Genomic DNA, 13,666 nt, shown 5'->3' with positions numbered 1-13,666 from the left:
ATCATCCTTGGCTTTTTTCCCAGGCTCAAGAAGAACAGAATACAAAACAGCTGCTCCACCACACTGGCTGTTTAATAAAACACACAGAAATGCTTCACTTTGCTCACTCTTCATTGTGTTTCCTCTATAGTTAGGCAGCTCTCCAATCAATAAGAGTAATTAAAATCATCCATTATCAAGAACATGGCCATTTCGCGGAGCACCTTTATCTCGGAGCACTTTTCTTGTTCTGCTACCTCAAATTGCTTTGCGGTCTTACAGATCTAATGAGACTCATCTTATTGCGGCTTCTTTCTACAAGTCATTAGTACCCATTCAGTCATACTTTGCCTTCTATATATTAGCCCAAATCATTTGGCAAACTCCAAGGCTCCTTTCTATCTTTCCAGTATCGATGGGATGATAAGGTCTGCTCTGCCATGAAAATAATAACTACCGTATTTTTCCGTCTATAAGACGCCCCCATGTATAAGAAGGCCCCTATTTTTGGGGACTCACATTTAAGAAAATGGGGGGAGATGGGCCCGTGCATAAGATGCCCACTAATTTTTGACATTATTTTTAAGGGGAAAAAACCTAGTCTTATACAATATTATTATTATTATTATTATTATTATTATTATTAGGCAGTGTTATTGGGTTGTGGGGGGTATTATTTGGTTGTTATTTTTATTTTGATTATATATATTGTAGTTTTTATGTTGAGCTTTTCTGTGAATTGCCCTGAGACCTTCAGGTATAGGACAGTATATAAATTCAATAAACATTATTATTATTATTATTAAACATTTTTATTCTTCTTCTCAGAAACAGTGCCAATAATAATAATACTAATAATAATACTACTAATAATTTATTATCCCACCCCCGGCTGGGTTTCCCCAGCCACTCTGGGCAGCTGAAAATACAGTAATCTGTTAAACATTAAAAGCTTCCCTAAAGAGGGCTGCCTTGACCAGCTGGGACTGGAAAAACTGAAAGGAGGGGCCCCTAATGTTGCAGGGCATTCAGAAGATCGTAAGGAGAGTTCCTGAAATAATAATAATAATAATAATAATAATAATAATAAATGTATTATTTATTTATACCCCACCCATCTGGCTGGGTTTCCCCAGCCACTCTGAGTGGCTTCCAGCAAAATATTAAAATATAATAATTCATCAAATATTAAAAGCTTCTCTAAAAAGGGCTGCCTTCTTCCTTGTTCCCCCCATCCTATAGCCTTGGAATGTTCTTGTCATTTGCTGCAATACATTCTTCGTTTCCAAACCCCGGGTGGGTGAAGGGAAACTGTGTTTCTAACCATTCCCCATTTCTCCATTCTTCCCCTTCCCTAATTTCGGTGTAAAATTGCTGTTGAGTAAATGTCTACGCAATTGCTGTCATCATCTGCAGCTGAAGTGTCGTCAAGAGATGTGCCATCACTCAATTTGGCTACTAATCCATCTCTATCTGTCATCCTCTGTTCCTATTATGGGTTTTTTAAATAGGCTCAATTTCTGATTAAAAAGTGATCTGTCTAGTAAGGCAGACATGCTGATTTTTAGCACTAAGCTCAGTACAGAAGAGATAAAAGTATCTTTGCTAAATGGAATGACAGGATCTCAGTAATCATTAACATGCAGGAATTATACAGTCACCACTAAGCCTTTGGAAATCAACAAAATACGTTTAACACAGCTCCTGGGGACAAAAAGAAAAATTAAGAAATTAAATCAAAACAGTTCTTGTACCTTTGCTCTCTTTCTTCTTTTATTATAAGATTTTTCATCTTTCTTTTCCCACCCTCTCTCATGCCTCCTTGCACATAAATTTTTCTTTCAATATATATTTGAAAGACTCTAATCCAAAGGTTTCGTATGAATAAAGCTACCGTTGCAAGCTTCACCTGAAGGAGGATAACATTCTAAAGCAGTCTCCTCTTTAATCTCCATTCAGATTGCCTCTAGCAAAGTTCTATAAGAGAATCCAAAAGGCAAGGAAGGTATGCTATTTTATTTCAATAGTGAAATAGAGTCTTTTGCTATAGCTATTCCCTGGAATGCAAAAGAAAGAGAGATGATGACGTTTCACACACACACAAATTCTTAAAACAGTGCATGATCACATCACTTCCTCTGATAAGAACAGCAGCACTGAGGTCAATAAACTTAATTTCAGGAGGTTTGTGAATGCGTGCATTTAGCTTAATTGCTTTTTTTTTTAGTTTTAAGGTTTAGTTTAGGTTGCTGAATGGACTGAGCATTTGGTTGCAAAGAAAGATACTGTACAGTTCTTTCAACCTTAACTACACCTGACAGCAATAGCTGGAGCTCCAGCAAGTAATTGCATGTCTTTTGGGGCAAGGCAAGAATGATAACGCCACTTTGCATGGTAAATGGAGAAATAAGCAGTGGCTGGCCTATATTTTGTGGGTCCTGCAGCTTAGACTGTCATGTTAGACCTTCATAACAGCAATGAGGTCTCAATAACTACTGTTATCTTCTTCTATGAGATTATTCCATGACAGATCACCACACCTTTACAACATTTGTGCTGCTGACTATCAAACTTTGGGATTGTAGAAATATACACCCCAAAATTTGAGTGAAACCACACAAATGGGGTCTACACTCAAATTTTTGAAGAAACGTGGACTAAATTTACTTCTAGGGCTCCTTTGGGATTAGGTGCCCTGAAGCTGAATCTTCATTAGTGTCATTGTTGATCCTGTTGCAGATATTAATATTCTGATGTTTGAAACAATTGGAAGCGTAAGAACTGACTCTTTTTGGAAAGAAATCATTGTCCAGGCCCATAAAAACATCATGCAAACTTTTACTGACAGAACTCTTCAAAACAAAACATAAGCATCAAAGATACAACTAAAAATTTCCATACTATATCTTGTGCTGTCCAGCACAGGCTCAGCATCCTAGAAAATATGAATTAATCCAAAACAGACCTAGAAGCAGAGGTCTCTCAGTCTCTCTCTCTCTCTCTCTCTTTCTCTCTCTCTCTCTCTCTTTCCACAGCCTGCATTCCAGCTTCCAGGCTGTTTACCCTCCCTTCAGGAGACCTTCTTTTACATCCTGTCTCCATGAAGCTTGGTGAGACAAAGACTAAAGGCAACTCCCTTCAAAATGGAAATTTGCAACTCAATACCTTCATCACATGATCTACGGCTACAACACTCACATTTTAGTTACCAGATAACAACAGTCAGTTAATCGCTAACCCATTAAATGGTTCAGAGTCCCTTAGAAAATCTACTGTGGAAAAACACCAGTGTTACACATTATAAGCCTTCATTAATACACACACATTTTTCATTTCTGTGTGAATTAAATCAATTATACTTAACATGGACAGCCTTTACTGTGGAGTATGTGGTGGTCTAAGCACCATTGAAAGGCAAGCAAGTTTTGGAAATTGAATGTGGAGTTCCATTCTCCAGCCGCATCATACATTCACACCATTTCATAAAGCTTTGATGAGAGGCCTCTTCCTCTGTCCAATTGTCCAATCTAGGCAAGGCAATAAACCAATGTTCTCAGTTCCATTCACCATTGGGTAGTGTTACGCCTTATTGTCTAGGCTAGGGAAGAAGGTTGAGCTTCCATTATTGGGAAACACAGTGGGAGGTGGGGCATTCAAAATATTTTGTGAGCATCCTCGCTTTAAGTCTTGAGGCAGTTGTTTGCATTTCCTTAGGCTCGTTCCTAAAACCGACACACCCCAAAGCTGTGATAGGGAGAAGCTTCAGTATATTCTCAAGCTTGACCTGATGAGGCTTGGGCTAGTGAAATTGCCTAGTACTGATAAAGGGTTTTTGGTTCCCACAAGTCTGTAAGCTTAAGAGGCTGCTGTGTGGGAAGCCATCCTGCCCTTACGTGTTACGCGATACCAGGAGGTGTGCAACTGTGAGCCTGTTCATTTTTTTCTTTCTGGCACAGCAGGTCTCTAGCTTCATACAGTTACAACAGCCACTTATATAGTAGACAATTACTATAGATATTTGAAAGGTAAAGAACAGAGTTAAAGCTGCCATAAATCTTTGCAGATAAGAAAAATATGCAGGAAAGGTCATCATTTCTCATGTTTCAATTCTGGACCTAATTATTTTAGCTCTCAAATGTTCTCTCACTATCTTACCTGCAATTGTTTTCCTATAATCACTCATTATTGCACATGTAGTTATAGTTGCATTTAAAAGAAACAAAAGCTAGAATTGCATACATATTTTCTGTAAATAAGCTCTGAACCTATTTTATACTTTTTAACCATTGGTGGCAATATATTTCCCTAGATGACTGTCCATTTCCCCAAACTATATATGGCAAAGTTGTTATGGGTATTTCCAGGCCATTGCCTTTGTTCTTGGCTGTTCATGATCTTAAATCGCATTTCTCTAATTTGAACGAGTTACACATTGCCATTATAAGCTTTTGCATCTAAACATGCATTGGTTGTTTTAAATGGCTCTATTTGGTTTTTCTGTAATTGCTTTAAACTCAACTCAGTTATCTTTGCCTTTCTTTCAGAATGGCATCAGATTTTTGTCTGTGGAAATATTCATCAAAGTGATTGCAATGAGTATTTTAAATGTGATTAGCTCTTGTACATGGGCAGGTACATTCTTTGCAAATTAACCCTGAATTCCTTTGAGCAGACATATGGAATGGTCTCTGGTCTCTCTCCAGCCTGAAGCTGTCTGTGTGTTGTGGGAAAACCAACTCAAGGGGACTGATAATCCGGGCCAAAAATCTTGGCTGATAGCTGACACACTGGTCTCCTGGCCCTACCATTACACCAAGTCAGACTCTTGCACATCTCCCTCCAGTTCTATTAAAATTCAAAAGGATACTCAAAAGGTCTACTCAGGAGAAGTGGCCGACCTGACCTGACTTGGGCTCTCATTGGTCAGAAACAAACCAAAAGATATGCACTTCAACAACAGGGCAGACTTTAAAAGTTGGGCGACCCTAGTAACTTTCTTCTCTATCTTTCCACCAGGGATCTAGACCAGGTCTTCCATGCTAGCAGGAAGCTTGATCATTCTCAATTTTAGCCTACTCAGCCTACCCTCATAATCAGATTAAATAAAGGTAAAGGGACCCCTGACTGTTAAGTCCAGTCGCGAACGACTGGGGTTGTGGCGCTCATCTCGCTTTACTGCCCGAGGGGGGCAATAATGAAGGGGGGAGAATGAAGATGACTTGTTTTGATGATTTGTTATGTTGAAATTGCAAATAAAAAAATATTATTAAAAAAGAAAAAGAAAACCACCAGGTCAGAGCCAATTAGCCCTATGGGCAAATTCCTACCTGACCCCTTAAAGAACGGCGACCGCTGTAGCCACCCCAAAGTCATTGACTATCAGCTTAAACCAAGGGTGGACGGGCAGGGAAACCCAGCGAAGGAATGAACAGGTGCAGGCTGCTTAAATGGGCAAGGGGCAGACCCAGGGGAAGCCTTCCCCTTCCGTTGGCTCCGCCCCCTGGCACTGCTCAAGTCCCAGCCTGCATTCCCATTTGGCAAAGCAGGGTGCAGGCTAGGATCTGGTTCCTGACAGGCAGCGGGGGCTTATGCCCTCCCCCGCCTATCAGGAAGGTCACTGAGGTTCAAGTTCCCTTGTTGGGACCCCAGTGGAGCCTCTGCCGTCCTGCAATGCCACCACACCAAGAAGGGTGAGCGGATGCTTAGACCACTACTCTGTTCACAGCCGCCTGGTAGTTAGCTTCACTTACCCCTTGTGAGACTTACTTCGGAGTAGATGTGCGTAGGATTTGTGTTGTGTTAGTGCCAAAAACAGGGTACTTTTGTAACAGAGAAAATTATTTTCAAAAGGTTAGAATAAGTTCCTTTCGGGAGTAACTAATGTGTAGTTACAGTCCACAGTCATTTTAAAATATGAAGCTTCAGTCTCCTGAATAGGCTAATTCTAATATCCTGTGGAGAAACATTATTCTTTACTGTGGCAGCTTGAAATAGTAAATGCATTATGATTTGGACTGAACGTAGTTTGCAGGTTACCTCAGGTCAAAATCCCCAGAGGCATTTATAAAGTTGCAATTTCCCCCTTTTTCCCTTCTCCTTTTCAGCTACTCTGCAGGAAAAAAGGTAACACTAATGGGAATAGCCTTATGGAAAACTCCCCTGCTGTTATGAATATCTGATATGCTCTACAGCTTCCCAGAAGTTGAGTTTGATACCTGCGGAAAACTTGCAAAAAGGCAATCCAACTTTCGCAGAAGCTGTGCATGTTCTTTCCAGCAGGGCGCTATTGTAGGTTGACAATAACCATCCTTGACTGCGATCAGCTATTGTTATTTCCTGTTTTACGCCTGATTTGCATTTTGTTGTTTTGTGCTCTTATTTTAGGGTAATCTAAGGTGGTTTTAAGAGATGTGGGTGGCACTGTGGGTTAAACCATTGTGCTGCTTGGGCTTGCCGATTGAAAGGTCGGTGGTTCAGATCCCCGCGACGGGGTGAGCTCCTGTTATTCGGTCCCAGCTCCTGCCAAGCTAGCAGTTCGAAAGCACACAGTGCAAGTAGATAAATAGGTACCGCTCCCGTGGGAAGGTAAACAGCGTTTCTGTGCACTGCTCTGGTTTCACCAGAAGCGGCTTAGTCATGCTGGCCACATGACCTGGAAAAACTGTCTGCGGAAGAGGACAAACGCCGGCTCCCTCGGCCTTTAAAGTGAGATGAGCGCCGCAACCCCAGAGTCATTCGTGACTGGACTTAATTGTCAGGGGTCCCTTTACCCTTTAAGGTGGTTTTAGTTGAGCACAGAATGGAAACTTGTGACCACACTATCCATTTAAAGCACCAGGACGCCGCTTTGTCCAGTCACGGCTTACCCCAAATAATTTTGGAAACTGTAGTTGATGGTGATGAGAGTTCTTTTGAGGCCCCTGTTCGCCCTCCCTGAGCTACAATTCCCAGTTTCCCATGTGAAGAGAAAGAAAGTGGTTTAACAACCATTGTCATTCCACAGGTAGCTGGTGGGAAGCAAAGAGAGACGAGATAGAAGGAACATCTCTGCCTGGTCTACCTCCTCACCCCATCTAATGCAAAGAGGGGTTGGATTAGAGCTCAGCTACAGAAAGCTATTCAAAGTTCAAACGTTCTCGTAATCCTGATGCCTATAATTGCAGGTCTTCCCCTGGGTTGAGCCTCTTTAATTCCTGAATGCTTCCAACTGGGGAATTATTTTATTATTGGCTATAGAAAGTATATATGAGGTGGCTGCATTGGAGACAGTTCAAGGTAAGCAGAAAGCTCTGTTGTCCTGGGATCACTGCCAAGCTGGTGATGGTGAAAATCTGTGGTGAAGCATCTCATTGAAGAAAGATGCTTACATTTAAAATAAAAATAAATCTTGAGTTTATCCCAAGCTTTTCCTATTTAACCTTTCTTGATATTTGGACTGTTGTGGTGTCTTTGGGTATTTGTTTAGCTTAATGTAAGAATGGAGTCTGAGAACCCACCAGGTTGATGAAGGCTCTTTATGCATTGGTAGATAAAGAGGTTTTCTTGAATTATTCAGGCCTCTCAAATATGGAGTTGAAAGGGCTAACAAACAACTTTGTAAGTGCTTTAGAAATGTCAGTATGTCAGCACAATTATAATTGATGTCTGAGTCAGAACATTTAGGATTCCTTATGGAACAGAGTTGTCATGGGTAATCGAGTTGAATATCTGAAAGATGTTCTAGTGGTACCATAGAATAAACGACTCAGATTTCCTCAGGCTTTAATGCAACATTCAAGGGGAGGAGAAACATAATTTATTAAATGCGAATCAGCAGAACAAAGTGCAAGAAGACCAAGTTTAATATCTGTACATTTCTGCCCTTAACATTTCCCTCAGCTCTGACAGCTAGCCATAAATTTAGTTTAGGGGTGGTGGTTTTACACTTTAAAAGAGTATCATGTCTGCTAAAGGTCTGATAAGATGTTATAAAATGCTCTGCTGCAAAATTGAGAAAAAATGCTTTCTATATCTGTGAGGAGCAACTTCCAAGAAGAAAAACATATGAAAAATTATAGTGCAACTTATGTGAGTTGAAAGTTATTTTATGAGCCTCAAACTTTGTACAGTGTGTAATTGTTTGTTTTTCTTTAGCTTTTGAGGGTTCAGCTTGACGTTACATGAAAAGTTGCGCATGAAAATCCCAAAAGTCCATTTCTTTGCCACAAAGCATTGCAATTTGGAATAGAAAAGTCACGGGGGCCGCATTTTGTATTGCTTTATTGTGTGGTGTGTTTTTTTTTATTAGTGATTGCAAAGCGCTCTGGAAATTTTGACTTGAAGTAACATAAGTGTTTTAATTTAATTAACTAAACAAACCCAACATGCCACTTGGTTTGCATAATGAGAAATCAATTTGCACAATAGTTATTTAATTTATTTATAAAAGTTACTTATGTAAGAGCCAGTGCGGTGTAGTGGTTAAGAGCGGTAGACTCCTAATCTGGGGAACCGGGTTCGCGTCTCCACTCCTCCACATGCAGCTGCTGGGTGACCTTGGGCCAGTCACACTTCCTTGAAGTCTCTCAGCCCCACTCACCTCACAGAGTGTTTGTTGTGGGGGAGGAAGGGAAAGGAGAATGTTAGCCGCTTTGAGACTCCTTAAAGGGAGTGAAAGGCGGGATATCAAATCCAAACTCTTCTCTTCTTCTTCTTCATGTACCGCCGCCCATTCATATAAATGCTGTATGCGCTAGTTTGCTGTCCAGGTTTGAGGACTGGAATATGGCAACCCTATGCAATGCGCACCCCCTACATTACGGTGCATTTGTGGGTGCCCAAATAATCCCATAACTGTAGCTGCAAGTTTCAAAAAATGGTGGCATCTGATGCTACTATATTTTCTCACATGATTATTTCAACAGCTTTCTAGGGAACAGTTTCCCAGTAATGCTGTTTTTCTGTTTTTGTTGGCGTCTGGGGAGAAGGAGCACTGCTCCTGGAAACACTTAGAAGTAGTAAAGAGCTTTCTTCAATATATTTTTTTCCCAGATCCTTTTATCTAAAATAACCTAATTTAACTGACTGGTTACACCAGAAATGTTGTGAGGCTAATTTAAATAAAATAAGCTTCAAAAACACATCTTTATGCTATTTTGTGGAACGCATCCAATAACTTCTCTGTCTCCTGCTTTTTTAAAATAGCAGGGGGTTCCCCTTCAGTATATTGGTTTTATGTGGCTGGGGGGTGGGATGCACGAAATGGAGATTAAAATAAAATAAAGAACATTATTCCTACCTCTTCCCCGGGAAGTTGCAATACAATCCACACTTTACTCCTTCCACGAAACTGACGAGGCATTTTGGTTTGCCCTAAGCATATCTGAAGATGATTTACAACCCAGTAAAATCAAATTATTTGAAATTATGCCGATGATTGCCCCATTGACATAAATATGTAATATCCATCTGACATGGCATTGAATCTGAGCTCTGATCACTGATGTCACTGGGCTTTAATATCATTGCGTGAGGCCTGAAAGGAAATAAATAGTACTAAAAAAGAAAAAAGAAACTTGTGATTCATTATTATTTTTAAAAGTCGGCTATTTTTCGGTTAAACAGCTGAGCCTGCAGTATGTCTCTGTCTGTCTGACCTGCTCATGTATATCATTTATGCAGCCGTGGTTTCAGTCAATCAGTTTAACTGTTGAGGACAAGAACAGGAAGCCCTAGTGACAGCTTCAAGGTAGAAGAAACCAAATTAAATGCTATCCATGTATTCGTTACTTGGCAGTATTGGTCAAACAATGTCACCCACTATATGCTTCGAATATTGCATTCTGTGAGTCAGATGATAAATATTGTGTGTTATTACGTCAGGGTTTTTTAAATAAAAAAATCTGCCCTAAGGCAATTAGAAGTGGCATACTTTCCCCACTCTACAATGAACCCCACATTAAGCAGCCACTAAATATACCCCTTTAGGCGCCAGGCAAAAATGTTCCTTTTTAACCAGGCCTTTGGTTGACCTGCTTGACATCCTAAAAGGTAAAGGAACCCCTGACAGTTAAGTCCAGCCGCGAACAACTCTGGGGTTGCGGTGCTCATCTCACTTTACTGCCCCAGGGAGCCGGCGTTTGTCCGCAGACAGTTTTTCTGAGTGGCCAGCATGACTAAGCCGCTTCTGGTGAATCAGAGCAGCGCATGGAAACGCTGTTTACCTTCCCGCCGGAGTGGTACCTATTTATCTACTTCAACTTTGATGTGCTTTCGAACTGCTAGGTTGGCAGGAGCAGGGACCGAACAACGGGAGCTCACTCCGTCACGGGGATTTGAACCGCCGACCTTCTGATTGGCAAGCCCTAGGCTCTGTGGTTTAGACCACAGCGCCGCCTGCGTCCTATGATTGACATCCTATACCCTTTAAAAACATGGCTCTGTTTGAGGGGTGTTATTGGGTTATTGTTTTTATTCTGATTTTATATACAGTCGTATCTTGGAAGTCAAATGGAATCCGTTCTGGAAGTCCGTTCAACTTCCAAAACCTTCGAAAACCCAAGCGCAGCTTCTGATTGGCTGCAGGAAGCTTAGATTGCCTGCCCCTGGTGTAGAGTAAGTGAACAAGTAAAGTCCAAGAATCTCCCCCCAAAATTCCTTCTCAGACCCTGGAAAAGAGAAGATTAGCTGGTAGGCCCATATTGCAAAGCAGGATGGATGCTGAATAAAGAAGGGAGAATGTGGGGTGGAATGTGGGGTGAACGTTGGGTGGAACATCCTCTTCTTGCAGGGGGAGGAGGGGTATGGCAAATTTGCCTCCCCCCCCCAATAAACAGAGGAAAAGACATTGTTCCGGCTACAAGTGGAATAATTCTTTTCTATTTGACCTTTCTCTAAAAAGGTTTTTCTTAAATGAGCCAGCATGTCAGCACCCTGGAAGCATTTGTGAACAATAGGGAAATTAGAATTTTCTAAGTGATGGATGTTTAACAATTAGGGACCTTACGAAGCAGGTGCGGTAACTTGAAAGGAAAGAATAGGCAGCGACTCTCGAGAATAAATGACTCTGAGAGTTGGATTAATAAAACATGGGCAAAGAGAAAGTGAGTATCCGGGTGGGGAGATGATTTGGGAAAGTGTGGGGAAATGGAGAAAAAGAAAAAGCTCAATGAAGAAAAGGAATATAGCTTAAAAACCATGGACGCAAACTCCCAACTTGCAAAATTCTTATCAACTAGAACCTTCTTTTCATGTTACCAGCATCCAGCACCATAGCTTCCTGATACTCTGAATTGTTTTCAGCGTGAACTGCTGCTGCAGATGATGAGGATTCAATTTCTGAAAAATTCAAAGTGGTTTACTTCATAAGAGAATGCAGTTTTAACATGAAACATCATAATGTTAACAGATTAACAGCCACAGGAAGCATTAGCCTTGGCCAAAAGTCTTGTGGAAGAGGTATATCTTGCAACCTCCTCCAAAAGTGATCAAAGAGAGTGGCTTATCACTTTAGGGAGGGCTTTCTACAATTTCAGTTATGGCTGCCTCCTGGCCTTCATTCTCTGGACTTACAGTGGTGCCTCGCAAGACGAAATTAATTCGTTCCGCGAATTTTTTTGTCTAGCGAATTTTTCGTCTTGCAAAGCACGAAATCCCATAGGAATGCATTAAAAATCAATTAATGCGTTCCTATGGTCAAAAAAAGTCCAAACAAAGCCAAATTTGGTACAACAAGAGTTTATTAAGTGCTCTTTAAAGTCACACATACTGTAAAGTGCATTTCAAAATTCTAACCCAGAATTTTTTTAAAAAAAGCAGAGTGGCCCAATGGTCACAGAAAATCATAAAAATGCAGGAAAAAAACCCACAAGCTTCCAGATTCTTGCAAACCCCTCTCCAACTGTTCCCCCAGCCACCCAGCACACAGAAATTCAAATCCAGATTTTTTTTTTAAAAAAAACACAGCAGAGTGGCCCAATGGTCACAGAAAATCATAAAAATGCAGAAAAAAACCACACAAGCTTCCAGATTCTTGCAAACCCCTCCCCAACACCAAGTCCTTGAATTCCAAACACCCCAACCCAAAATCCAACCCCCCCAAAAAAAAGTTTTAAAAGCTTAACTTACCAAATGGCTGCAAAAGAAGTTTTGGAAAAGCTTCAAAAATCACCAAAGTCTTTAAAAACCTCAAAAAAGGCTACTATGTACACTGCGTTCTATGAGTTGCTCCTCGAAGTCAAGTCGCAACTCTATTAACGGTGTTAAGAAAAAGGAAACAAACTTGCAAGACGTTTTCGTCTTGCGAAGCAAGCCCATAGGGAAATTTGTCTTGCGAAGCAGCTCAAAAAACGGAAAACCCTTTTGTCTAGCGAGTTTTCCGTCTTGCGAGGCATTCGTCTTGTGGGGCACCACTGTATTGAAAAGAAAGCACAGATAACAAAGCCTGTTGAGTAAATCCTAATGTATTCAGTGGTCTGTGTTTGCCTGAGCTTGAGTCTGGACTAAGGATTCTGAGCCCCTGTGTTCAGATTCGATACATGATATCCAGTCACAGAACATTTTAGGATTTGGGCCTCCACCATTGGCCCTTAAACTCTGACTTATGATTCTCAGCTTGGAAGTTTAGACAGCCAAACACGTTGGGAGTGGGAGTGGCCCAGGCCTTCAGAAAGGTATATAAGCAGTTGCTTTGCCCCTGTTGTCCAGTTATGTAGTTCAATAAAGGTTCTTGCTGTTATCACTGTGCCTTGCCTTGTGGGAACCCACCTACATTTCCCTTAACTTGGGAGTGTGTTCACACAAAGGATGAGGGCCTCAGACTAAGAAAGGCTCTAAAACCAGCATCTTGAACTGGTATCACAAGCAAATTGGTAGCCTATATGACTCATGCAAAACACCTGTTAGAGAACAGGCAACTAGCACTTTGCACCAGGGATAGATCTAGACACTGGTTAAAAAATGCTATAAATAAGACAGAAATCAAAGCGTTAAAACAACAACAACAAAGCTTATATAAAAATCCATATGAACTCCTTTTTGCTCTCTGGCACCATATGGTGTTGGATGTTTATAACGTATTCAAAACATATTCTTGTGACGAATGTGGGATGCGGATGGCGCTGTGGTCCAACCACAGATACCAGCAGCCTTCAAGCAAGCAAACTTGCCTTATTATCACTCCCTAGCATCCCACTACCAGAGGATTGCCTCCTTCCATTCACCAGTTTGCCTCCTCAAAGTAGAAGAAACCTGGGCAGTGCTGAATGTCACATCCATTGCCAGGTGTGTCCTGCTGGAAACAGAAAAGGGCTTTCCCCTTGGCCTGCCTTTATATCCACTCATCTGCCAAGTGCTTTTGTGACATCATAAGAAACTCACAGCCGGACTTCCGGGGTGGCGCCTCCGGTGATGGCGGACTCCCTCTGAACAGGAGGGACAAGCTCCGCATGAAACGGGTCTTTACCGCTGCGGCGTAGCGGGGACCCTTCTGGAAATCACAGGCGGATGAAGCCTGTGACCGTGGGACTCGGCGGGCACCTTGAGCGCCCCCCCAACCCACTAAGGAACCCAGAAACGGGCTCCGAATTGAAGAGGGGGAAGTGGCGCTGTGCTGTGAGTCGACTGCTTTTTCTGCGGAGCGAAGCCGCATAGCTGCCACCGGAGAGCGCTGCCTTTTTCCTGGGACAATTTGGCACTGAAATAACCAACC

At 41.6% G+C, this 13,666-nt stretch overlaps 1 long non-coding RNA gene across 1 annotated transcript; it reads right to left on the bottom strand.

Annotated features, from left to right (window-relative positions):
• Positions 1–11,169: 11,169 nt before the first annotated feature.
• LOC308597492 lies at positions 11,170–13,246 on the bottom strand. The gene is made up of 2 exons (XR_014013034.1): positions 13,207–13,246; positions 11,170–11,295 (listed from the first exon to the last, which is right to left on the bottom strand). It is a non-coding gene; the product is annotated as an uncharacterized lncRNA (long non-coding RNA).
• Positions 13,247–13,666: the final 420 nt, after the last annotated feature.

The sequence above is a fragment of the Podarcis bocagei genome (assembly GCF_964188305.1).
Source record: "Podarcis bocagei genome assembly, chromosome: 11".
Classification (NCBI taxonomy): domain Eukaryota; kingdom Metazoa; phylum Chordata; class Lepidosauria; order Squamata; family Lacertidae; genus Podarcis; species Podarcis bocagei.
The sequence above is the reverse complement of the archived record's forward strand: the minus strand, read 5'-3'. Positions and strand labels throughout refer to the sequence as shown.